The 27,085-nt window shown below is 36.3% G+C and overlaps 1 protein-coding gene across 8 annotated transcripts in view; it reads right to left on the bottom strand.

Moving 5' to 3' along the window:
• The window catches only part of Pde4d (phosphodiesterase 4D), a 1,049,725-nt gene that overhangs the window by 22,771 nt on the left and 999,869 nt on the right, over positions 1 to 27,085 (bottom strand). Inside the window, exon 1 of one of the 8 annotated variants that reach the window (XM_076857261.2) lies at positions 6,285 to 6,701. The exons of the other annotated variants lie outside the window; for them this stretch is intronic. The gene's annotated coding sequence lies outside the window, so the exon portion shown is untranslated. Of the gene's footprint in view, positions 1 to 6,284; positions 6,702 to 27,085 lie in introns of those variants that run through there. 8 annotated transcript variants of the gene reach the window in all.

Below are 27,085 nucleotides of genomic sequence, written 5' to 3'. Positions count from 1 at the left end.
AAGATGATCTAACTCAATGTAGTTAAATCTCTCCAAAAGTCAATCTTATTGATCATCTAAATTAGGCATAAGGATTGAACTCTCCCTACTAAGTACTGCAGAAGGTCATAACAACAACAAATCAATAAACTGCTGGACACAGTAATGCATACTAGCACTCCTGGCTGACAAAAACGAACTGGTCAAGATAAATACAAGTTATAGTTTCAATTCACAGGTCTAGGAACCTTATTCTCAAACCCAGGAACACAATGGTTACCTTCTTACTCTAGTTTCTTCTTGTAACTTCTTGTTAATTATAAAATGCACATGTGATAGAAAACCCAGAATGCTATACAGAAGAAAGCAAGAAACCATATAAATCCATTACTTAGAAATAATCACAATCAGTTATATTTTCTTCTATGCCCTTTTTTAACCTCTGTGAGATTTTTCAATTAAAAATTGGCATCATATAACATAAAACATGGTTGCTTCTTGTTTTCACTTAGCATTTTATAGTATCATCTACTAGAAAGGTCTTCTAAGAATATTCGTAAGATGTTTGCAATACTGTTCAAATTTTTTTCTATCCATCTTATTAAATTATGTATCCTTGAGTAAATTATGGGTTACTGATTAATTAAGCTAATGGACAGTGTCTTTTATTTAGTCTGGCACATAATAGTCGCTTAACTTATTTGAGTTCTTTTTCCTAGCCCTCTTTTTGATACTCAGTTCCTATTTTTGTGTATTTTTAAATTGATATTAATTTTTATGATTGAAGAACATTGCACTTGAAGAACTTGATTATAGGTATGACTAGCTAGCCACCTCTTTATCCAATCCCATAAAAGAATTTAAGAAAAAGACATAGAGGAAACTATGTTCAAAAACATACTATATCATATATAATCTCACATTGAAGAGTGGACAACACATCTTGCTTTACAGATGAAATCCACCTTTGAAAACATCCATTAAATAGAAATACACACACACACACACACACACACACACACACACTTAAAGGACAGTCTGCTATTAACATTTGAAGCATGCATTCAAGTAAGTATCTCTTTGACTAGACATTGTCCCTGTCATAAGCTGCAAGTTGCTATAATCACAAAGTCCTTTTATGTAAAAGGTGTGAAATAGGCAGTACTTTCAGCCTCTGCCAGCCCCTCAGCAGTCCGTACAGAGAAGGTGTCCACCTGCACTTTGTCAATGTAACTAAACACTAAATCTTCTGGGGCAAGTGGAAAAATTAGATGAGGATCCAGGTATTCACAGACCCATCTTCTAACTTGTGCACAAGCTCTAACTTAGAAGGAATATATTGCCATATGCACAAATAGAAAAATATTTGTTACCTGCAAATCTGGGACACAAATTACTGATGCATAATTTTTTCTGGTGATTAAAATATATAATTCATCAAAATAGCCAGTTATTACAGATAAATAAAGCAAAAAATGCCAGAGAATCTATTGTGTAGACTGAATAAATGAGACTGCATATTCCATTGGATATTTCACATCACACACATTATGCCCAGACTATTCTTTTGTTTTTGTTCAAAACAGAAAATCCTGGGTTGGAGAAATCCATTATCACACATCTGTCTCTCTACCAAGGTTTGCAAGGTGCTCCAAAACAGTCAATATTTAATTTTATCATAATTATAACTGACAGTATTTGAAGCAACCTCTCTCTTCCCAAAGGAAAGAATTGTGAGGGATTTCCTACGGAGTACTGTCAAAGCATCCATTAAGTTAAAACATAAGGATATTTTCTAAAAGGAATAAAAATCATTTTACTATTTGGCCATTACACAAAACTTTCAATCCAGGGAAACTAAATTAATAACCACAAAAATCACCACAATTGCTTTCTCAACTATTAGCTCATCTTACCAATTGGTTTTGGAGTGTATAGCCTGATGTACTAAAGAACCATATACTAAAGTATTCAACAAAAATTTTAAAATCTAAGTAGAATTTCTCTTATTTTGAGATAACTCTGTAACATTTACTAAAATAACTACATAAAAATTACCATGACTGGGGAAAAATGATGATTTTAAAAGTTAATAAAATGTATTCTTCTTGAAATATCATTATATTTCTTGATTAATAGATTTAAAAGACACAAAACACTGAACTGATTTTCAATTAAAAATGGTTGCAATTTAATTGAGCATTTAGTTATTTTTAAAGTAGCCTCTAAATATTTTCTGCTTGGGAATTTCTTGTTAGTTTTGAATTAAGTAATTAGAAAATAAAACAGAATCATGGTTGCAATGAAGAAAAACATGAGGAAGATTTCTAAATCCTTTGTTTTCATTAAGCATCAGAATATCTGTGAGTAGCATTTAAAAGGTTTAAAGGAAAGTGAAAATGCAAATCTGAATGGTGTGTTTTACATTTCAGAACTACAGTTCTATGGTTTACATTCAAGATTGTATTTAAGTTCTATATTTAAGATTGTTAGGGCTGGGGCTGTAGCTTAGTGGCAGAGCGCTTGCCTAGCATGTGTGAGGCACTGGGTTCAATCCTCAGCACCAAATAAAAATAAACAAATAAAGGCAATATGTCCATACACAACTCCCCCCAAAAAAAAAAAAAAACCTTTAAAAAAAGATTAAGAAAACAAATTATGTCCATCTCATTCCACCATCCTTACCCTAAGTACATGTATGAAGATATGAATGGTGTGACTCCACTTTGTGTACAACCAGAGAAATGAAAAATTGTACTCTATATGTGTGCTATGAATTGGAATTCATTCTGCTGCCATGTATAAAAATTAGAATAAATAAATAAATTAAAGAAACAAAAATATAATTAAAATATTTTAAAATATAGTCCTCTGAAATCCTGAATCATGCCACTGTGCTACTGGATATATATATATTACATATCCTCCTAGTATACATACAAGAAGGTGGTACAGCTCAAACAGAAAGAAAATGCTTATATTTAGCTATAATTTTCTGCTAAAAAATCATTTAATTTGCTGTTCTGTGACAAGTTTGGAATACATCAGTATCAAAAGCTACTTAATTTAAATTGGCTGCATAAAAATAAAATCTTCAAAATGCATAAGACCATGTCTGTATATTTAGATTCTTGGAAGTATTGTTCATATCCAAAATATAAACATGAAGCCTTTAAAAAATGTATCAAATATGAACTGGCTAAAAGCTAAGAGATAAATTGAGGAGTGAGGGGGGGTTATGGGTGTTTTTTTTTGTGATACTTTCTATACTTTTCTGTATTTAAAAAAAGTAGCCAGGAAATGCTTAGCAGAATTCACATAATGAAAAATCTATATATTTAAAAACATTTTAAAAATCTGGATCATCCATAAATTTAATCACTGAAATATTTTCTAAAAATTCAAGAAAATCTCAAAAGTAAAGGGGGAAATGTCCTTTAAAATAATCAAAGAAACAGATAAAATATTTCAAACTTCAAGTCCTTAAAGTAATGGAAAAATGAATCTTTAAAAATGTATGCAATTGCCTCAATAATCAAAGATGAGCCTCACTTTCTGAAGTGATACTTCACCCAGAACTGAACTAAGTTTTTCTACCTTTCACTACCATCATGGAGGTAGAACACCATGCTATCATTACCACAGAGCAGGCAAAAAGCTTGCTAAATATGAACACATTCTTATTAAATTCAGTGTATTAATTCACTTTTTGAGATTAACAAAAGCATCATCATCATACAAACTTTTTAAATAATTTTACACTAAGATAATCAATTTTTATTTGAGACAAATATCAGTTAAATATTCAATGTCAATTTTTAATGTCATCTAGAGTTGTATATCCAAAGATGGAAAAAAATATCTTTGTCATTTTAAGTAGTACAGGCATTTAGCAAGAGCCATAAATTAACTGTATAACCATAAAATGTTACATGTTAATTGGAATCCATAAATCAGAATAGGAAATTTGGCTAAAAAATTATTTGCAAATGAATTTATTTAATTACCTTGATATTTTAAAGTACAATACAAACTTATACCATATGACAAACAGAAGAATCACTGCACATTAAAAAGCTATTTTAACAAACTACACATGATAAAAAGTTATCCAATCTTATCTTGAACCCGAAAACCCATATTTCTTTCATAGTTGGTGTAAAAGAGAAAAATATAGAATTGCTTAAAAACCATCATAATTTGTTAACACTATAAGTTATGTAATCAGAGTAACCATGAGTTTTCAAAGGAAAAATCAATCTTACCTTTATGTAGCCCCAAGACACTGACAGCAAATAGTTTGCTTCAGGCATTTTTGATTGCTTATCAAAAATGCTTATATATATATATGATAAATATGTTCAAAAATATTTGTATCTTCAAATCCTTTATACTTTCACAATCCCTGTAAGCCAGTGTGGGATTTTAAAGATTTTGGTAATTAAGTATACAAAAGAATGCCTCGTATTAGGTTCCATCCAGTCGTCTTCCCATTAAATACATGCCATTTGTAAAACTCCAGAATGGAACAAAATTCAACAATTATTCTGAATAAAGAAAATCCATGTGATAAAAGAATATCTAAAGATCTAAGGGTCTGCATCTTTCTCTCTCCCAGCTCCAGGGCTTAATGAATAATGTATATCAAGATGCTTAGCTGCAAGAAAGACTAGTTCTGTCAAAAGCTACCAAATAAGGTACTGCAGGGAAGCTGGGAAGAGTGACAAGAAACCCCTCCCACCGAACCCCAACTATGCACCAATCCTATTCCATCCTCCAGAGTGTGAGGGCAGGGGGTGTGGACCTGGGGCAGGCTGCTTTGTGATTGGCTGGCGAGGGCGAGCCTCTGGGGGGAGAGGTTTTCCACCTGACCCGGTGAACGCCATTTAATAATGGTCTCCCTACAGCTCGGAGGCTGCCATGAGAAAGATGAATGGGGCTTCCCTCTCACAGAGATGCATAACGACCATGACACCATTCAAAATCCGCAGCTCATTCTTAGACAAGGACTGACAGCCCTTCTGGAACCATTTCTATGAACTTCAATATTCTTGGACTTTACTTGCATCCACATAAATGCTGCTCTGAATGACAAGCATGCATTTTAATTACTTTCCTTTCTCAAATCCAAAACACGTGGCTTCCCTGGTGACCTAGATATAATCATGGTTCTCCCCCTGTTCATAATAAAAGCTAAGGGATTAGAAAATGTGACCTATGTCCAGAATTCACAAATGCAATGATGCAGCCGCTGACCTGTATGACTGGTCTCAGGTCCCCCCCACCGCCACTTTTTTTTTTTTTTTTTGGTGGTGCTATGTGTGCCTGAGCTCTTTAATTTCCAAAATCTTAATGTAGAGATGATTTATTATAAATCTGACTTGGGAGAAAATGAATCCAAAAGCTAACAAGCTGTGTGTGGATAAAGAATGCAATGTTTTGTATATAGATTTCAGGATCTATATTTTGATCAGCAGGGAACATTTTTATGGCCGTGAACTTAAAAGTGGCTTTTAGGAATACAGAACTAAGCTGAAGAGTAATCGCTACTATATAGAATGTGATTCTTTCAGGAAAAAACATTTTTATGTACGGTTTAGAGTAGTATTACTCTGTAATTTTTATATTAAAGAGGTCTTTTGTATGAGAAAAGGGGGAAATCTTGCTTTTGCCCTATTTTAACATAAAATCCTGCCCATTCGCCCTCATCTCCATCTCAAAGTTTTATTCTCAACTCTTTTGTGACTTAATGATATGATTACTGCACATTCTTCCTGTCATTGAAGTACTTCTGTTGTTCAGGTTTGTCTGTCTTAGATAGTATGCCCTCATCATAAATACAGCAGTTCTTCCATGTCTGCAGTTTCACTTTCTACAGTCTGTTAGTCAAAAAACATTAAGTGGAAAATTCTAGAAATAAACAGAAGTTTTAATAACTTTGATTTTGGTATATTGTTAAAATTATTCTATTTTAGCTTTAGTTATGGTGTTGATCTCTTATAATGCCTTATTTATAAATTTTATCATTATGTTTGTATAAAAAAATACAGTATATGTAGGTTTTGGTATTCTTCACTGTTTTAGGCAGCCAGTGGGGGTCCTAGAACATATCCCCTGTGGGTAAGAGGGGAACCACTGCATTTTCTTCATCTTTGAAATTCTATTGATTCCTTGATGTTCAAGTTCTTAGTTGCTATTTACACCCCTTGTGTTTTATTCCCTAAATTTCTCTTAATCTTCTACAAAAGATAAGAAAAAAAGGCAAAACCTTTTTTTTTTTTAATATGGTCTTTCATCCTCCTTACCTTCTTTGAAGTGTTCAGCCTTGTTTGATCACTCTTAACACTTTCCCTGAACTCCCAGGGTCCTGAACTTCTTTTCTTTCCACTGCTCTGACCATCCCTTCTTTGCCTTCTTCTATTAATCCCCTAACTCAGGATCTCCACAGACTCTCTCCCAGGCCTACACTCTTCAATGACTACTTCTAAGTTGAACATTAGTACTGTATTTCCAAAAATATAATACTCTTCCCTTTCAAATGTCCTGCCAGTCACGTCAAACTTTTTCAAAACTATGAAACATTTTTCTATTTAAAGTAGTTCTTATCATAACTAACTCCCATTGCAGTCAGGGGGCCCATGTTGCTTCCAGTGTCTCAGATGAAATCCGTGACTCCTATCATCCAATAGGTGTCTCATGTGAGTCACACACTGTCAGGTGTTTAATATAAATCATCTAACTGAATCCTCGAGTAACCCTGACATGTTCCCCTCTACCACATTACCTTCTCTCCTTCACCCAACATCGTGACCAAGTCCTATCTTTCATAAAATGCCATTACTTTCCTTTTGTTCCTTTCTATTCCACTTCCTTCATATCAATCCAAATACTTAAAAGAGTAAAATAGAAAATACCTTCAATTTCCTTCCCTCCAATCTCTCATTTCCACATAAACAAGACACTTTGAGAGAAAAAATGAATTTCCCAAATTCACCCAGCACCTGGACTCTAATCCTAACTTCTAAATTGGTTAGTGCAGCAGCTAATCTGCAAAAGACTCCTAATGAGTCACACCACTCCACTATGCTGAATCTGTCCTGGCTTGTATACCCACATGATGATGCAGGACTGCTGAGGCTAAGTCACAGAGGCCTTGAGCTTTCACCTTGCTTTCTTTGAATTTGCTACTGGAATCCCTGCGCTGATATGTAGGAAAGTATGGTGTGGGGGATATGGAGAGATTGTGCCTGCCTAAAAACAAGCACACACATCTGCCCAGTCACCAACCAGACCAGAGATGAAGAAGCCATCCTGGTCATGCAGCCCAGTTTAGCTTTCAGATGACTCCAGCCCCATCCACTACCTGACTGCAACCACAAGGGACCCCAAATAAGAATGTCTAGCCATGCCCACAAAATCATGGAAACTAGTAAAAATAAATTGTATTTCAAGTTTGAAGTGATTTATTATATAGCAATCAATAGTCAGAACAGTTAGGAGGATTAAATGAAATGTGTAACTCTACATCATGTACAACTAGACAAATGAGAAGTTATACTCTATTTATGTATGATGCATCAAAATGCATTCTACCCTCACACATAACTAATTAGAATAAAATAATAAAATAATATATGCAAAGCACTTGAAATAATGATATATAATAAAACAAATAGATATCAGATGATATTGATAACAATAATTCCATTATCATACCAACATTTTTAAAATATTGTCTTAGTTGTAGACAGACACAATATCTTTATATTATCTGTTTTTATTTGAACCCAGTGCCTCACACATGCAAGGCAAATGCTCTACCAAATGAGCTACCACCCCAGCCCCATCCATCATGTTTTAACTCTCAGATTACTACTTCTTTTCTTAATATACCTTGTTTCCTTTCATCTGCATCATGTCACTCTGTGTCTCAGATCTGAAATTCTGTCATTGAATCTCCACTATTTTCTTGTTTCTGACCTTTCCCCCTCCAGGGCCATGCTGATTTCCATTGCCAGACCTCATTTCCTCAAATCCAGCCTCAGCCTCTAACTTCAAAGCTAGTAACCTACCACCTACTTCCTTCCATCTGCATTTCTCTGTGGGATCAAGATTGCTGCTCCTAATCCCTAAATGCAAAACTGTTTTCAGCTGCTCTTCCACATCTCCCATTCTGTCCCTGGAAGGCTAGAATTCCACCTGTCTCTTGGACCAGCAGCCCCCATTTCCCTATCTTTACTAGCTCCCTCCTCCTTCCACTCTGCCTGCCTCAAACCAGCCCTTCAAAGTCAGATTTAAGTTATTCAAGTATGTGTCAAACATAACTATTCCTGTCCTTCTCCAAATTTTAATTATCCTTTATTCACCCCTTCATATAAAAAAATATTTTTTACTAGGCTCCTACTATATGCCAAACACTGTCCCACATGCTGGGGGACACTGTATAAACAAAACACATTTTCCTACCTGGAGCTTACATGCAACAACTAAGTTAGCAAGACAAAACACACCACAGAATGATAAGAGGAAGAGAAAGGAGAGGAAGGCAATGAAGTGTTAGGACACAGGGGATCAGGGAAGCCTCTCTAGATGATGGTCATCCAGAGATCTGGAGCAAGGTAATCACCCAGAGCCCTGGGAGGGGGATCCAGGCTAGGGGCACACTCAGAGCAAAGACCTCCAGGCAGCAACACACGCGGTGGTGAGCTCCCAATGCGAATCACCCCCTATCATTTAAATCCAAGTCATGCTTCAAAGTGGTTCTCAGCAAGCTCAGGTTCACTGCCCTGACTCCTTGTTATCTATCCGCCAGTCGATTTTATTCTTTGACAAGCGTCAAGTTAACATTTTCTTTTTACAACAAATATTTCTTGTATCCTGAATTGAAATTCTTAATGACAATTCCTGTAAATATACTTTGCTAAATATAGGCACACAGACTAAATACTCCCTACGTAGATAATCTTTCAAAAATAAGTAGAATGGTTTATGTCAGTAACATAAGGAGAAGTAAAAGAATTTATATTGAATAATACAAAACATAAATATTGAATACAACCATATTAAAAAATCATTAGAAGGTTAGATCTTACTATTCCTGTCTAGCTATGACCTTCAGGGACTTATTTAAATGTTTCATGCTTCAATTCAGTCATCTGGAAAATGAGAATAGTGTCCACCTCATAGGGTTGCTGTAGGAATTAAATCAGTGCATATAATCGAAGCACTTGGAACAGTAAAAGCTACGTAAGTGTTCACTGTGATTTCTCTGATATGGAAGATGGCCATGAAAGTTACAGCAGCATGAAAATGAACACACAGAAATTATATTAGAAAGACTGTGTTTTTCTCCTGAAATGGTTAGGATTACTCTTGGAAGCCTTCAAATATAACCAAGTACAAACTTCCCTTAACATGATGCTGTTGCTGCATTGCTGAAGAGCTAGTGTGGATAAAACCATGTAAAAATATTTCGTGTGTGCATGTAAAAAGGAGCTGGGTTCTAGGCTCAGATTATTATAAGGGTGCTTTTCATTTACATGAACAGCTGCTGGGACTTTCATCTACATGAACAGCTGGAAGTCCTGTGGGTGGGACAGAGCAATCCTTCATGGCAAAGGACTTTCCTATGGACTTCAGGATGTCCAGTCTCCCTCTGCTCACCAGAGAAGCACCCCACACTGTGTTCCCCAAATTTTCTGAATATTCCAGTGTTAAGAATCTCTGTTCTAGTTGTTTCTATTGCCCTGAGTTTAGCCTCCACAATCAGAAGGTAGAATCATTGAGAGAAAATATATATCTTACTCTTTTTCTATATTTCTTGAGGTAGTTAATGATCACAAACACAAAAAGGTTGTTCACTGATGCAGAAGCAAAAATTAGCAACATTTTAAACCACCTATAGGAGATAGGAAAGGATCAGAGGTGTTACCCTCAGCAATATCACCAAAAACATATAAAACAAATTATATATGGCAAAACAACAGAACCTGTCTTAAAAAATGATCCCAAAATGATCCCCTGCTTCTGACTATCCACTGCCCATTCTGTTGCTGAACACAATGGTGTCTCCATTCCACAGATTGCCATCAGCAACAACATGCACTAATGCTCAGATACGTGTCAAATTTGAGTTGATTCAACTATAAATCCCTAATATGCTGCCAGAAGATTACTGCAAGTGTTAAGTAAAAAGTACCAAGGAAGATTTCCATATTTCAAGGGAATAAGAAGTCTTTTTTAAGCTCCAAGCTAAATTAAAACTCATTTTTATTTTTTTCCCATTACACAAAACAGACTAGAAGCTTGTTCCTACTGCCATGGTTGGAAGAACTTGGGGAGGATTCTAGACAATCCAGAAGAGAAATTCAGATGGATCCAGAAGGTGCAACTCTTACTGTCAGACTTGACTTCTGTGGATTTTAAACTGTCTCAAGTTATTAGACATCTATTATGCAATGAGAGTTTTATATACCTCATTTCTTATCTTTGCAACACCTCAGTAAGATAGATACTCTGCCCATTTTAAAGTCAAAAGATGGACGTTCTTAAACACTTGATAACTTGCCTCATGGGTGACAGCTGAGGCAAACCCAGTCCTCTTTCTGCCTTTGCTCACCATGGTCTGTGATGGTTCATCATCTAAAAGGCTGATGCAAGCTCTATGATCATTTATAGGAATCCAGGAGCAAATTCTTTTACCCTCAATTCTTCTGCTGAATCTACAGCATCTTGAATGAAAGAGCCATGGTTACTATCTCTGTGGTCCCATCTCCAGACAGGGTGGATCCTACCAGCTAATTGAGTTAGGAAATTGTGCCCAGATACGCAGCCCCACCCGAGTGAGACATGGCTGTGTTTGGGAATGCACTATGAACCAGACAAGGATGGGCTCTCATGCAGAGTGGGGGCAACACATTCAGAAAAGGAACCAAGGACCAGAAATTCCTGACAATGCAGTTTGAGGGGCAGCACCACAGCTAGAATTCAGATTCCTAGTTGTAATCTGCCGCTCTTGAACATGCAAATGGCTTATAAACATAGATGTTGAAACAGGAAAAAAAAAAAAACAACTTTCCATCAGCATTCAGTTCTCTGTTCCTAATAATTCTCTTGAGAATCACTACATCCCACTCTTCTTCTTCATTTTCTCAGTCCTTAATAGACACTCCGAGCAATCAGCAAGCTCTCTGGAGTATTTCAGGATACTTAAAATTCTATGGATGAAGTTGAATCCTTGACATATTAACATATGGCTGGCATCATTGACTTTAGAACACTGGTGGAGACAGAAAAGCCACAGTTTTTAATAGGGAGAAAGAAAAACCAAAACATGAGGTAACTGGGGTTCAGAGAAGTCAAGTGTCTTGCTCAAGGTCACAAAGCCAGAAAGTAGTAGTGCCAAAGTTTAAAATCAGGCTGTCTGGCTTCTGCCCAAAACAGTATTTCACAAGACAAACACAGAAAGTCAAGTACTGTATGTTCTCCCTTCTGTGTGGAAACTAAAAAAAGACCTGAAAGTAGAATAGCGATCACCAGGGACTAGTGAGGGGAGGATGGGGGGTGGTGAGAAATGGATGATTTGGTCAGTGCAGGATATATGTATGTATGTATGGAAATATCATACCAAACTCCATTGACATGTACAATTAATATATGTTAATAAAAAACAGCATTTCGAACTTTGTTTTATATTTATCCCAGAGTCTACACTAAAGGTCTATTAATATAATCAATTCTAAGCTAAATATTATATTATTGTACTTGAAATATTTAAGAAATATTAAGATAAACATATATTCTCTTAGATTTCTCCAACCAAAGGGATTGTACTGGCAATAGCATTTTTTTGTAGAACTTACACTATTGGGAAATATTTTATTCTATCTACTTCTATAATTTACCTACTTTTATTTTATACCTTTCAATTTAGAATCAAGTTCTGGTAGTTATTATTAACCAAGAACCAAATTCATATAAAGTAGGGTCTCATATATCTGGTACTGTTCAGTTTCACAAATGCAAATACAATTACTTAAATGCCCCTGGAATAATTCTGAGGCAAAGTTTAACATGAGATATTAAACACAATAGCTTTAGCAGTCAGTGTCTCTAAAAACAGTCTACCTTCAAATGTCTTAGAACTATTTTTAGAGGTCGACAAACACACAATATAGACACATATACACATACATACATAAATGCATACATACATGCTTTACCATGGTGCTGTATCCCTAGTCCTTTTTAAAAGAATTAATTTTGAGACAGTCTAAGTTGTTGAGGGTCTCACCTACATTGCTGAAGCTGGCCTTGAACTTTGGACTCTCTGCTCTCAGCCTTTTGAGCTGCTAGTGTGTGACACCACATCCAGCTATCACCAATATTTTAAATCACGGGATTTTCAATCTATTTGCACATTAGAAAAACTGTATATAACTTTGATTAATGCTAAAACATGAAGAAACCTCGAATAAATGTACTACATCTGTTTGTGTTTACTGCCCTCTAGTGACAAAGGACCCACATTTGACTTATAAAGCAGCTCTGTTCCTGAGTTATATTTCAGAAATTGAAAACTCCCTCACAAGTTCTAAGGATGACTGAGATTAAGAGGAACAGCAAGTTGAATCTTAAAAATTGAATAATCATCTAGAAAACAAAGGAAGGTTCATTATCTAATTAATCTGGTCTGAAATTTTTCACCCAAACGGCTTTATTTAAAAACAGGAAACAATTGCAACATTCATTAGAAAAGAAATTCCAATTAAAAAAAAAAATGCTCCTTCTTCACTATAGTAGGGTGTGCTTTGTGAAATGATTTAAGCAGAGAAGGCCTGTCTTCTGAAGCAATAAGGACAAATGTAAACAGATTTACTTCTAGACATGCATAATTTTCACATGCACCCCTCTGATATGTGGATCTTAAAGTGATTTTAACTCACAAAATTTGAGCTATAATTTAAAAAAATGAAAGGATACTCCTTTCAACAAAAGATGCCTGAACAAAAAAAAAATCAGACACCAGCCACAAAACAATGCAACCCAACCTTTACCTTGCGCTTAACATTTTCTACTTAATACTTCCCAAACTATTTCAAAAATTTGAAGAGGGGGAGATTTTTCCTAATTCATTCTGTAAGGCCAGCAAAACCTCAATACCAAAACCAGACAAGGATACAACAATAAAAAAGAAATCTACACGTTGACATTCTTGATGTACTCAGATGCAAAAATTCTCATAAAAAATTAGCAAACCAAATCCAACAGCATGGTAAAAATGATTATTCATCATAATCAAGTAGAATTTACCACAGGGAAGCAAAGTGGCTCAACATACACAAATTAATAAACTCTCCTGAGAGATATACCCCAAACAGAATGAAGGACCCAAATCATGTAGGATTCACCTCAATCAAGACAGAAAATCATCTCAGAAAATTCAACATTACACACACACACAAAAAAAAAAAAAAAAAAAAAAAAAAAAACCTTCCAACAAAAGCTTGAACCTACCACAATAAAGACCATATGTGACAAACTCAAAGTAACCTCATACAAAATGGGGAAAGTTGACAACTTTTTCTCTAAGATCTGGCACAGCACAAGGATGCCCACTTTCACCTCTTTTATTCAACATAGTACTGGAAGTCCTAGCCAGAGGCAATTAGGCAAGAGAACGAAAGAGAGGGCATCCAATTTTGAATGGAGGAGGTCAAACTGTCCTTTCTTGCAGACATGATCTTAAATACAGAAAAGCCTTAAAAGACCACATACAGGGAAAAAAAAATATCTATTAGAACTAATAAATGAATTTGGTGAAATTGCAGAACAAAATCAACACACAAATGGTGACCCTGGGCCACTATTATTTGTTCATCATTGAAAAGGCAACAAATAATTATTGTGTACTCATTCTAGGTCAAATACTATGCCAACTATGAGGGATAGAAAAATTCATTAAAATGGGCACAACTTTTTGCACAAAACTGAAGAGCCTCAATAGGAGTATTCCTTCTGAATCCTTTTGCTTTTATTTTTTTTTTCATAGTTTTCTATTTTTTCCAGCCTGGTCTCTTTACAGTCAGTATAAATTTGCTTCCTTATAGTCAGTAGATGATGCTTTTTCCCCTTTTAGGATGAGCTTTTGTCTAAGGCAGCATGTCCCAGAATGTGTTGTGAAGGACAGCAATCCAAAGCAGCACTTTGTAAAGACGACTTCCACTGTCAAACAAAGCTTCAACGTGGCACTAACTTCTATGGAGTCTGCACGTTAGCATAGTCAAGGCTCTGCCAAGGACTTGACACACAACCTTGCCTTGTTGGTTTGACATGGCATTTCCCAGATTTACTCTTCTATCGAACTGTTGATATTCTTAACAAGGAAACAAAACCATAGTACTTAGGTTTCATTAAAAGTTCCTATGAAAGCAATGGGCTTTAAAAATCAGACACTTAAGATTTTTTAGGATGGTTTTATTCACCCATTCACTCACTGATATTTATTGCACAGCTACTGTGTACCAGCCTCGGGGACACAGTAATGAACAAGACAGACTCTCTTTACCCATGTAAACTTCGGATTCCTGGAGCAGAAAGACAAAGAAGGAGAAAAAAAGATTAATGAAAAAAAAAATAGAGGCAATATGAGACTGTGATGGGGACCATAAGGTTAAGTAGTGAGGAAAAACTGTACCAAGAAGATGGTATCTGAGAAGAGACCCAAATAACTAGGAAGTCAATTATTACAGCAGTACTCACAATTACTAAGATAAGGAAACACGATCTAAGTGTCCATCAAGTGATGACAGAGTAAAGAAAACGTGGTACACATCCATCGTGGAATATAATTCAGCAGAAAAAGAATAAAATCTTGTCACAACGACATGGAAGGAACTGGGGAGAATTAAGTGAAGTAAGCCAGGTACAAAAGATAAGTACCACCTATATGATCTCACTCATATGTGAGGAATTTTAGAGTGGAATGGTGGTTACAAGAGGCTGGAGAGTAGAAAGAAGTGGGGGGGAGCTGATCAATGGGCACTAAATTAGAGTCAGACAGGAGTCAGAAGTTAGGATGTGCTATTGCACAGTAGGGTACATAGATAATGCTACATTTCAAAAAGCTAGCAGAAAGGATTCTGAATGGTTTCACCATGAATGTTAGATGATTAAAGATAGATTACACATAATCTGATTTCAATGTTATATAGATTGTCCTAATCAATCGATCAATCAATCTATCTATATACATATACTGGTACTAAAATATCACAAGGTATCCCATTTATATGTACAGTTTCAATGTTTTAAAACTACAATTGGATTTAAAAATCAAGATGACTCAGAACAGACCACTCACAGTAAGGCTGAAGGAACCAGGAGACAGGGGAGAATGATATCGGAGGCAAGTGAAAGCAAGATGGTGTGGGACCCTGGAAGCCTTCAAAGGGGTGGAAGGATACCCCTGGAAGGTTCTAGCACCAAGTAATGGAATATCATGTAGATTTTGAACATGATTCACATTTTTTAAAAGTTATTTCTACAGGGGATGGCTTGTAAAGGGGTAAAGGCAAATGAATGAGATAAGGAAGATAATTAACTCCTAACTTTTGTTCTGATGAACACCTGCTCTGAGATGGAGAAGACTGGGGTCATAGAGATATGGAGGAAGATGAAGAAGAAAAAAGAGACCTAAGAGCCAAGCGCAGGAACATCTAAATAGATGAAGGTTCAGTTTTAACTGTTGAGGAACCTTCTGCACCTTTCACCAGGTTCATTAAAGAGGTCTGAACAAGGAGAGGTGCCAGAGAGCAAAAACCCCAAAGACATTACATTAGGATAGACCACTTCCATCAAAATCTTTCAAAATGTTTTAGAATAATTTAGCAAAGGAGCAAGAATAGATAATTCGTTTTTAAAATCCTTTCACCATAGATTAGGACTGCAAAAGCCCAAACAACTGCTCACACAATATAATCAAAATTATATGAAATTCTGATTATAGAAAATTTTGATGAAATCAAGATTATCTATGAGTTGAGCACTCAAGAGTGGACAAATTTTTATTGAAGTCCCATGTCTTGTTTAAACATTTTATGAATGAAAACTTAACTGAAGGCCATAAGAAACAGGTAAAAGTAGTGTACCAAAGGGCTGTTCTGTTGTTTGATTTGCCACAGTGCTAAATAGCAGGGACTGAGATTTATGAGACACACCGTGGTATAGAATACAGGTTACTCTGGCTGACTTAAAGTCCCACCTCCTATGAGCCCTGAAACAGGCAGCATGTTATCTAAGGGCTCTGTGCTGTGTGGAGGAATTGGAGTTAATATAGTGATCTAGGATAATCTATAAAGCATGTGCATATTTCACTCTGGGTGAATGCAGAATAACACACTGGGTTCATACCATTCTTCAAAAGAAGCTCTTTATAGACCCCTTAAGACTGATTTCACAATGGACCCAGCAAATGAAAACAAAATCCAGCTCAGGGATTGTATTATGGGGGTGTCAATGAAGAGAAGAGTAGCCAAGATCCATAACTGTTCATGTAAAAGCACTACAGACCTGACTAACGGTGATCAACAGCTGGACATCATCAATTACAGCCTGCGCAGTCACTTCCCCCCACAGATAGGGAGGCAAGTATGTGGATCAGAACACACACTCTCCCATCTGGGGTAGTAAGAAAAGACTCTAAGTAGAGGGCTTCAAAAGCCTCTAGAATACCAGTCTTAACAATCCACAAAACTGTCTTTTCCTAAAACTCATAATAAAAGAATAATAAAAGCTCAAATTTATTGAGTGTTTACTATGTGCTGAGGATGGTGCTGGCTATACTACTGGCGTTATCTCATTTATTTCTAATAAAAACCTTATGGGTGAGTGCTAGCATTATCCCCGTTTTACAGATGAGTCTGAAAGCTTCCACCTATCAACTCTGTGGAGGCAAAACTCTAGTAGAATCTTGCCTTTTTCCTGGAAAACCAGGCCTGACAATTGAAGGCCCAGAGTGCATTGCAACTTAGACATGGACTCTCACCTCTATCTCAGGACTAAAAGTTTAACTAAGATATTGTCCAACAGCCCCCATCTCAATCTGGCTTCTCTTCCTGATCTGCTGACTATTATCCTTCCCATTATTTGAGTTTAGAGTTTCATACTGTCCTCTGGCTACAGCCCTGCAGTCCTGTAGGTCCCAACACCCTTCCTCATGCAATCTTTGTCCTGCCCATCTTTTCTTTTCATTCCCATCCTACTTCAGGCCCTCGCCACTCTAGTAGCTAATTCTCTAACAGACTCTTCCTGTTTTCAGTATGGCCCCTCAGTAGGATCCATCCTGTACACTTTTACCAGATTTACCCTCCCCAAATCACTTGGTTGTTCTATTTCCTTTCTAATATTATCTTTATAATCAAATGCAAGACTCTGCAGGATTTATAGGCGAGTTGCTCGTGTTTTAGCTGGACATTTAAAGCCATCTGTCATGTGGCCCAATCTGTATTTCTCACCCCTGTTCTGGCCTTAAAATCAGATTGTTCAGCCAGGCTCACATTTCCATGATACCCACGAATCCCCCACCCCACAAATATACAATAACACTAAACCTACAGGGTATTTTATCCTACCCAAATTTCTTCTAGCCCCTAGAATATACCTCCTTCCTCATTAGCAACTAATAGGAATCCTCAATGTTCACGATCCAAATGCTGAAGTAGCATGTTCCCTGGAATGCTTCTCATTCTAGTCCTGTGTGGGGGACTTCTCTACAGGACTGGACACCCTAAAGCATTCCATGACCCATTAAAATGCAACAGGCTGACTTAGAAGGCTATCTATATTTTCAGTGGTATGTCTGTATGCTTAGATACTTGTGTACCTGCCTGTTTGCATAAAATACACCTATGTTAAGATCTCATTTCTCCTCTAAGAACCTTGAGCAGATAGTTATTCTGCCATCTAAAACAAAAGGATAAAACAACAACTCAGTGAAAGCCTGAAACCTGAACTGTGGTTGACTTCAGCCAAAAGGTACAAAACAAAACCAAACCCTCCTAGTTGTTTATTTCCCACATGAAAGTGGTATCTCATCTAGAGAATGGTCAAGGATCAAACAAAGTAACAGAGTCATACCAAATTAAAAATGTCATTTGAGAGTGATGGTGCCCATATAAGCCCAGATCAGGGCTATATGACCAACAAGACCAAGTTTGTATTCTCCATAAGATCAAAGCCCTGAAACACAGAACTGTGTTGTCCTTGGTTACTTTCACTTGGCTATTCCTTGTTATTTTGCTATATCTGTATAACAGGTAGACCTCATAAATCCCTAAGGAATTATGGAATTGAAGAGGGGAAAAGAGAGATTATTAAGCAAACTGATTTCTCTGCAATGTGGCTGACATTAAGTGGAAAATGGAAAGGAACCAATCGCGTATGCAGTGACTCATGGTCAACCCTTATAACAACTGCACCACTAGGGAAGTTTTCTCTTGATGGCTATATCTAGTGTCAGACTCATGACTAAGACCTCATCATGGGGCTGGCATTGGATTCAAGGTCATCTCATCCACACTTGTGTTTCTCAGCTGGATTGTCATTTTTAATCTGTAAGGATTAAAGGGTCTACTTCTAGTTCGTTTCTACTTTCACCAGGAAAAAGCACTATTATCTTTACTTTGTCTGATATTGGACACATTTTTAAATCATGACTTCGCTTTTCTCAGAATCAGAAAAATCATTTGAAGGGGCTTTGGAGGTCATCCAGGGTAGGGAAAAACAAAGCACAAGCAAAGGACCAATTTTTAGATAGAAAAATGAAGATCTACATACCGCTTTTATAACATTAGTAAGTCTTTTTTTGTGGCTGCCTTCATAGTATGCTTTTAGAGCCAACCTAATTAAGTAGTCAGCAAGAGTGTAAATAAAAATATGCTATCATTGGGTGCTAGGTAACCAAGATAACACTAAAGTAAACAAATCTGTGGGCATCACATATGCAAGCTGGTAAGGTCCCATAAATCACCATGACTGGGTATCAGGATTTCAAAGGCACACTCTGTAAGCCCTCTCCCAGTCTGTTGATTCAAGCCCCAATTGCATTGGGTTACCTATATGGCAGCATATAAAATTGACCTTTTAAGTTTAAAAATAGTCACAGTCATCATCCCTACTAAAGATAGGCCATCGTGCCTGCCATGTGTGTGCAGCACACTACGTACTTTACGTAAGTTTTTATTTAATTTTCACAACAGTCCAGTGAGGTAGCTTGTGTTGTCTTGATTATAGAGAAAACAGAGGTTCAGAGGGGTTAGAGTAAATTAATAATCCAAGGTCCTAACTCTAGTGTGGAGCAGATTTATACCCAGAAAAGAAGTTGCTAAGTTCATCAGAATTTAGGAGATAATTTAAAGGAGAATTGAGAATTTGCTCTTCTGTTCCATTTTACTCTCCTAGCATGTAAGTTAACTAACAAGTCTATTACAGTGAATCAGCTGAGATTTACATGGACATGGTCTCTTTTCACCCTATTGCAGCTTGCACCTTGCTGTCACGTACCCTTCAACTATTCCCTTTCCTCACTCCTGGGCACCAGGATCCTTAGGGGATAGCCCAGCCGTTGGATTTAGCAACCCACCCATGCTGCTACTGGGCTACCACTCAAGGAGGCAACAGGTGAAGGAGACCAGCTCTCAGTGCTAACGGAGACCTGAGCCTCAGGAAACACACTGTCTGTAAATCTCCCCAAGCTAGTCGGTCCTCCCCTCCTCCCCCAAAGCTGCTGCTGATCATCCTCCCTAAAACACTGGCACCCTCTTGTTGACTTGTCGGATTTCTTTTTTTCTCCAAAGCTGTCCCCAAGGCTCATTACAACCAGATTTCACCATACAAACCCTGAGGCAGAAGGAGGTCAGGAACAGAAACCGGTTCCTTTGCCTTCAGCCAAGGAGAGCCCTGACCCCAGGCCAGCGGGATCAGATGTTCTGCCTTCTCCCACTACTCCTGCCCACATCGCAGGCTGATAGCTTCTCTGCATTTCTTGCAACCTTTCTTTCCCTCATTTTTCATCCCTCCCACCATCCATTGGTGCACATTCCCTTTCGCATTTTGTCCTTAGAGGAAAACAGGCTTTCAAAGCACCCTCATAGTAACAGGCTATTTTTAAAACCCTAAACTTTCTTACATCTTCTCTGTTGTTGCCTTCCTCACCACCAATATCCTTAGATTCTCTGCCAGCTTGGCATTATAGATCTGCTTTCGTCATTTGGTTTCCTCATCTCACCAACCCCATTATCCTTTCATTTATATCTGTGACCAGTTAACTACCTGCCTGCCAGGGTGGCTCCCGACCAGACACACTGTCTCAACATCATGTTCTTCTTAGGAGGAAGGGGCCAGGTCAGGTTTGTGCCCATTTGACATAACTGAGAGAAGGAAGGCAGAACAAGATGTACTATAGGATTCCCCTTGAGGAATTAGCTTTTCCTGAAATTGCTCTTGCTATTTTGGAATCCAGTACTCATTAAATACATGTTTTAAAATGTTTGGAATATTTTGAACATGTAGCCTGAGAACAAACACTTATTTATGTCTCTATGTTCACCCAACACTTTATCTAAAAAATAATTACCGTTACACCTACCAAAATCCCTGCAGAGCACTTTCCAGCCTGCCTGCACAAGGCCCTGGGCTCCCCCAGTATTGCAAAACATGTGCTCCCTCCACATGGATCTTAGGTAAATTTAAATGAGCCTCAGGTTTTCATCTTTAGAAATGGGAGAAATTGTTTTCATTTGTAGTATACTATTTCTAGGACTAAATTAGAAACTTCAGGTTTGAGGCATGAGAAAATAAACAAAATCATGCCTTACATTAGAAGGTAAGGCACATACTAGAGTTTCCCCACCAGTGGTAGTCAAAGATTGTTTATGGACCAAATGGATAACACTATAATGTTTGGCATTGAGTCTTTTCTTTGTAATTCTGTGTAATTCAGTATATTTTATAATTCTTTTAAAAGGTACACAATCACTTTTATGTTTTTCTCTAACTTCTCACTGTTCTTCCTTCTTCAGTGAGTTTGAATTAGAAGGTTCAGGTACAATTTTAAAACAGAATAACAAAAGGAAACACTGATACAATGAGTAATTGATTCTTCCACTGAATTTGACTTTTCAGATAATAAATTCCTTTCATATAGGAATTAACTGTGTCATAACATAAACTCTGTTCCCTTTAATCATTTTACTTCTCATTAGCACTAAAGCAAAATTAAGATTTAGGCCCAAATATCTTTCAGGAAAAACTAAACTAATCTCCTGATATATAGAAAAGAAATAGGCCTATTTCTAGTAAAAGATTCCTCATGAGTTACTAAAACCCAATTATCACTACTCTTATGAAGATCTAAGAGATCGTGCTGAGAATTAACATTAAGAAAACAAAGAAAGAAAATAAAAACATACGCTAAAGAAAATATTAATGCTTCATCCTTATCACAGCATATGCTGAAAATGACTTGAAATATCCAAAAAAATGGAAGAGGATAGGTGCTTAGTTTAAAAAAGGGAAGGGACTACTCAATGAACATTCACTAAATACCATTTCTATGAAAGGCACGGAGCAAAGCACAATTTTGTTCACTCTATGCAACTTTTAGCCTCTTTTCGTGAAACAGGGCTTCCCTGAAAATAGTGACATTTAAATCACATATACATAATTAAAGCACCCACGAAAAAGAATTCTCTTAAACTGTGAAAGCCCTCCCCAAATTGAAATTTATTCTCTTCCTAAATTATTGCTTCAAAGTCCATCAATTGTTAAAGGCAGTTTATTTTTTCCTGAAGATAGAAAAATGAAACTAGCAAACATCAAATACAACCTATCTTGCCCAAGTACTCCTTTTCTAAAATGTAGAGTTGATTTATAGGCATAAAAAATACAATATCACCTTACTAAGAAAAAAATATTTTCTTTGTAATTCTGTGTAATTCAGTATATTTTATAATTCTTTTAAAATGTACACAATAATTTTTATGTTTTTTCTCTAACTTCTCACTGTTCTTCCTTCTTCAGTGAGTTTGAATTAGAAGGATCAGGTAACATTTTAAAACAGAATAACCAAAGGAAATACTGACACATTTCCTCAAAATATTTTGAAGAGAATTTCTGTAAGACAATTATGAATAATTAATATGAGTAATGCTCATTCATATTTGTCTAAAACAAAAACAAAGCAACTAGAACACTGCTATGTACAGAGAACACACATTAAAATCAAGCAGTTATTTTCTGGAGAAGGCACCCATGGGTCTGAACTTACTCCAATATGGCAGCCGCATCTTTGCCTTGTTGCTATGGTTACATCCCCATCATGCCTGTGCTTTCTACTTTCCAGACCTGTTTATGACAGGCAGAGGTGTTTCCTACTATGGTACCTATGTCTGCACAGCTAACTGCTTGCCAGGAATAAGAGCCAGAGGCTGCGACAGTAGGGATTACAGTGCAGCAGCCCCTAGATGCGGACGGGAACTCAAGCACATGCTAGGTAGAACCTGACAGAATAGACCCTAAAAGGTAAAAAAGATTCTCTCTCTCTCTCTCTCTCTCTCTCTCTCTCTCTCTCCACACACACACACACACACACACACACACACACACCCCTTTTCATCAAAACTAAAAGAGAGCATTCAGATAGTTCCAACTGAAAAGGATCTAATAAAAAGGAGGTTATTGCTAAAATAGATATGACAGAAAACAGTTTGCAGCTATGAATATGGTCCATCTGGCTTTTGCCTGAACACTATTAACTTTAAATTCAAATGAGATAAGGCTAATCTAGTATATCCTGTGATAACATTTCTGAGAGATGAGTTCTCTAGAAGCAGAACTCAGATTCTTAAGGGAGAAATACTAGGAACTCTTGTCAATGAACGAAAAACACTTTCTTAAAAGGCAGGAATGATAAGGCTTTGACTCTTAGTCTACCAATCCACGCTAGAAATGGCATTTACATTAACTACTATCATGAGCCCTGTACTAACTTACCTGACTACCTAACAAAGGATGATATTGACACTCCCTGGGTTTAGACTAAAAGTAGTGTAGACAGCCTCATCAGAACAATAAAATAGAGGCAACATATTGTACTAACAGTGAAGAGAATCCCAGATAAAATCCTGTGGAAAGTCAAAGAAGATAGACGGAATATCCAGTGGGGGAGGGGGCTGTGGAGAAAGACTCAGGAGGAGACAGGACAAAACAGGCTTCAAATTTTTTGATTTACAGAAAACTTGTGAAGGCAGTACAGAAAGTCCCCGATACTCTACAGTCAGGTTTTTTACATTAGTATGGCACATAGGTCACAATTACTGAGCTCATATTGATGCCTTCATTCCACACTTTTTTTTCCCCTGACTTCCTTAGCTTTCATTGAGTGTTCTTTCTCTGTTCCAGGATCTCACCCAGGATACCATGTTATATTTACTTACCTTGTTTCCTTAGGCTCCTCTTGGCTTTGAGTTTCTTAAAATTTTCTCATTTTTAATAACTCTCACAGTTTTTAGGAGTTCTGGTCAGGTATTTTGTAGAATATCCCTCAAGTGGAATTTGCCTGATATTTTTCTCATGATTAGACTGGGGTTAATTGCAGATGCCAAGGAAAATTATAGGTGCAAAATACCACTTTAATCAGATCATATCAAGGATACAGATTCTTAACATGACTGTATCATGGTCAGTGTTGATCTTGACAACATGGCTGAGATAGTATCTGTTGAGTTTCTTATTGTAGAGTTACTTTTTTTCCCCTTTCACAGAGTACCTTTTGGAAGGAAGTCAATATGCACAGCCCATACTTCAGGAGAGGGGAGCTATGTTCTTCCTCTTTGTGGCTGCAGAATCCATCTATATGTTATTTGGAATTCTCCTACACAGGAGATTTGCCAATCTTCTCCCACTTAATTATTTATTCAATCAATTATTTCTATCAACATGCACTCAAGGGTTTTTATATTATATTTTGAGTCATAATATAGTACTACTTTTTTTTTGCATGTATTGTTCCAGCTTTGACAATTAGAGCTCTTTGAGTTTGCTCTTGTGTCCCGCTTATAGGTCCCCACATTAGTATATGATTTTGTTTGTTTGATCACATCCTTACTTTCTGGCAGTGCAAGATGCTCCAGGCTCATATTGTATATGTCCTGCTGCAGTAGCTAGAATCCGCCATTTCTCTAAGGAATCCTGCTGTCTTTTACAGGATAGTGATGTTAGAAATTAAAATGGGGGTGCTAGGTGTGCTCATACTACCAGAGTGTGGTTGCTTCTAGGTCCTCTCACCTGACAGAATGAGAAAATATTTGTAGTGTATAAGATGGTTCAGATGTTAAGAGGTGGAAACACGGGCTAGGTTCTCAATATACTTTTATTAACATTAAATATTAATAAGAGATTGTGAGCTCTGTTCCAGTTTCATTCAGAGGAATTACAGAGATATATTCATTTATGAAAAAGAAAACCCTCCACTGCTTTATGCAGAACTTTAAGAAGGACTAATAATATTCCTTTATAGCTGGAAATAAATGGCTTAACATACTCAGTATTTACCATGTTCCTATCTCAATAATTCTCATCTCTCAATTCATCAAATCATCACAGCCACTATTTAACAGATGAAGAAGATGAAGCACAAAGGGAAAGTGGGCCCATGTACTCTGAATATAAGGCAGAGAATGAGTCCAACCCAGGCAGCCTGGCTATAGAAGGGTGGTCAAGATCCACAGACTGTTCTACTTGAGGAATGAGTATCTAATGAATGAGAGATTTCTAACGAAGAAATTTTGCATTTCTTCTAGAAGGGAAATTCCATTGAAGGCAGAGAAAGAACATGGTAGGTTGTTTAAACCAAACAAATCTTTCTAACTAAAAATGACTTTAAATAATGTTTTTGTTACAAATTCAGATGACTATGTCCAAAAATATGGCCACTGTCCATAAGTAGTAAGCTAAATGTGGTGGCCTTCAAATAAATGCTTTCTTGTTATATATTAATTTTAATATATATTAGAAAAAATAAGGTGTTCAGGTAAGTATGTTTTTTAAATAAATTGCTTTAAATTAAACTTTTAACATACAATGGCAGATATGAATGTATACTGAAATGATGGTGTATACAGAAATGATAGTTTGAGAAACACTAATTATTATAATTTAGACTATAATTCCTTACAGAATAGAAACAAGAAATATTACATTCTTACACTGCAAGGAGTATAAAACACAAAGTTTTATTGATCTTGTTTTTTTGTGTATATTCCAGACAAGTGAGCACATATAATTTATGGAACATCCAGTATGTGTTATGCACCAAAATGAACTTTGCACACTTATAGCTATTATTCTTACAACATTTCAACTTATTTCCCCTTCTATTATCTCTACTTATAAATGAAGAAAATAGAACTTCAGAGAGGTGAGGCATTTGCCCAAACAATTAAGTAGGAAACAGCAAAGCTGAAACTTGAGACCAAATTCACCTGACAAAAAACATCTAAGTTCTTTCCATTCTGCAAAGTTGCCCTAAGTATCATTGGTGCACACTCCAGGTCGGGAGGTAAATATCACTTGCCTTTATCACATACAAAGTAAGCAAAACAATAAAAAAACTCAGAATATAAAAACAATAATAAAGATAAATATTCTTTTAAAAATAAAGTATTCTTTAAAAGAATATAAACCTATCATTATTTTAGCTATTAATGTAATTTAACTAATTTTCTAATGAACACAGAACCATTTATGATTTAAGCAAATATCAAGATTCATCCCCCATTCCTGTTAGAGTGAATAAAATTAAATGTCTTCTTTCAAAACTTATGTGACTAGCACAGCATGGTGTTGCTCACAGGCCTGTAATCCCAGTGGCTCGGGAGGCTGAGGCAGGAGTATCACAAGTTCAGCAATTTAGTGAGGCTCAAGTTCAGCCTCAGCAATTTAGTGAGGTTCTAAGCAACTTAACAAGACCCTGTCTCAAAATAAAAAAAATAAAAAGAAAGGGCTGGGGATGTGGGGCAGTGGTTAGGCACCCCTAGGTTCTATCCCTGGGGCAAATAATAATAAACTCAACTCGTGTGACTATTAAAATGAAAGACTGTCTGTCCATTTTCTAGAAAGATTTCAAACTATGCCAATTAAGCTATGATGACAAGTAACTAGGGTAGAACTATTGCCCTACTAGAGCCACAATAAACCCCAGCAATGAGCAGCTTTAAAAAAGCTGATCTCCCTTACTAAACAAGAGAAAAACAAGCTCTACCGATTTTATGGAGCAACTAAAAATCATGACACTAACCACATTTCACATCTACCATATATATATCTCTTAAAACAGTGACAATCCATGTGACTACTGCAAAAATCTTAAATTGAACAAAAGCATTATCATCCTTGCTATTCAGAGAAAAGTTTATTTAATCTATCCATAATACTAGTAACAGTACTATTTTATCTTAGTTAAGCCTTATGTTTTAAATATATATATTTTTAAAAAGTGAAGAGTTCATAATGTTCTCAGTTGGAGCTACCATTTCCCATGAATCAAATCAACATGTAATAAATGAAAGCAATTTTTCTAGCAATGATTAATTTCTTGATTCATAAAAATGAAGAATTTTTGATAATTTGAGTGTTAGGGATATTTAAGCTTACTGACACTAGAATTGAGTGGATGGCAACAGAGACAACTTTTTTTTTCCCCTTTTAACCTTAGTGTCTTGCTGAATTAAAGTCAACTAGCTTAAAATTCAATAAAACAAAAATACCCATTAAAAGTGCTTCCTTCTTTCTATTATTACTTTATAAAAAGAACATTTTTTTATAAAGACAAGGATTTCTCAATCCTTTTGCATTCACTTTAAGAAACTATATGTAAGTTACAAAAGTCTTTCCTAAAATCTACCTTTATTAAATGGATGAAGGAGCATATATCAAGTTCAAGAAAACAACAAAAAGTTGAGTTTCTATAGTTAAACATGACTTTTTTTTTAATCTAGAGTTTTTCTTTGGGTACCTCAATTAACTCTCAGCAATTATTTTTTTCAAAATT

The sequence above is a fragment of the Callospermophilus lateralis genome, chromosome 5, assembly GCF_048772815.1.
Source record: "Callospermophilus lateralis isolate mCalLat2 chromosome 5, mCalLat2.hap1, whole genome shotgun sequence".
Lineage (NCBI taxonomy): Eukaryota > Metazoa > Chordata > Mammalia > Rodentia > Sciuridae > Callospermophilus > Callospermophilus lateralis.
The sequence above is the reverse complement of the archived record's forward strand: the minus strand, read 5'-3'. Positions and strand labels throughout refer to the sequence as shown.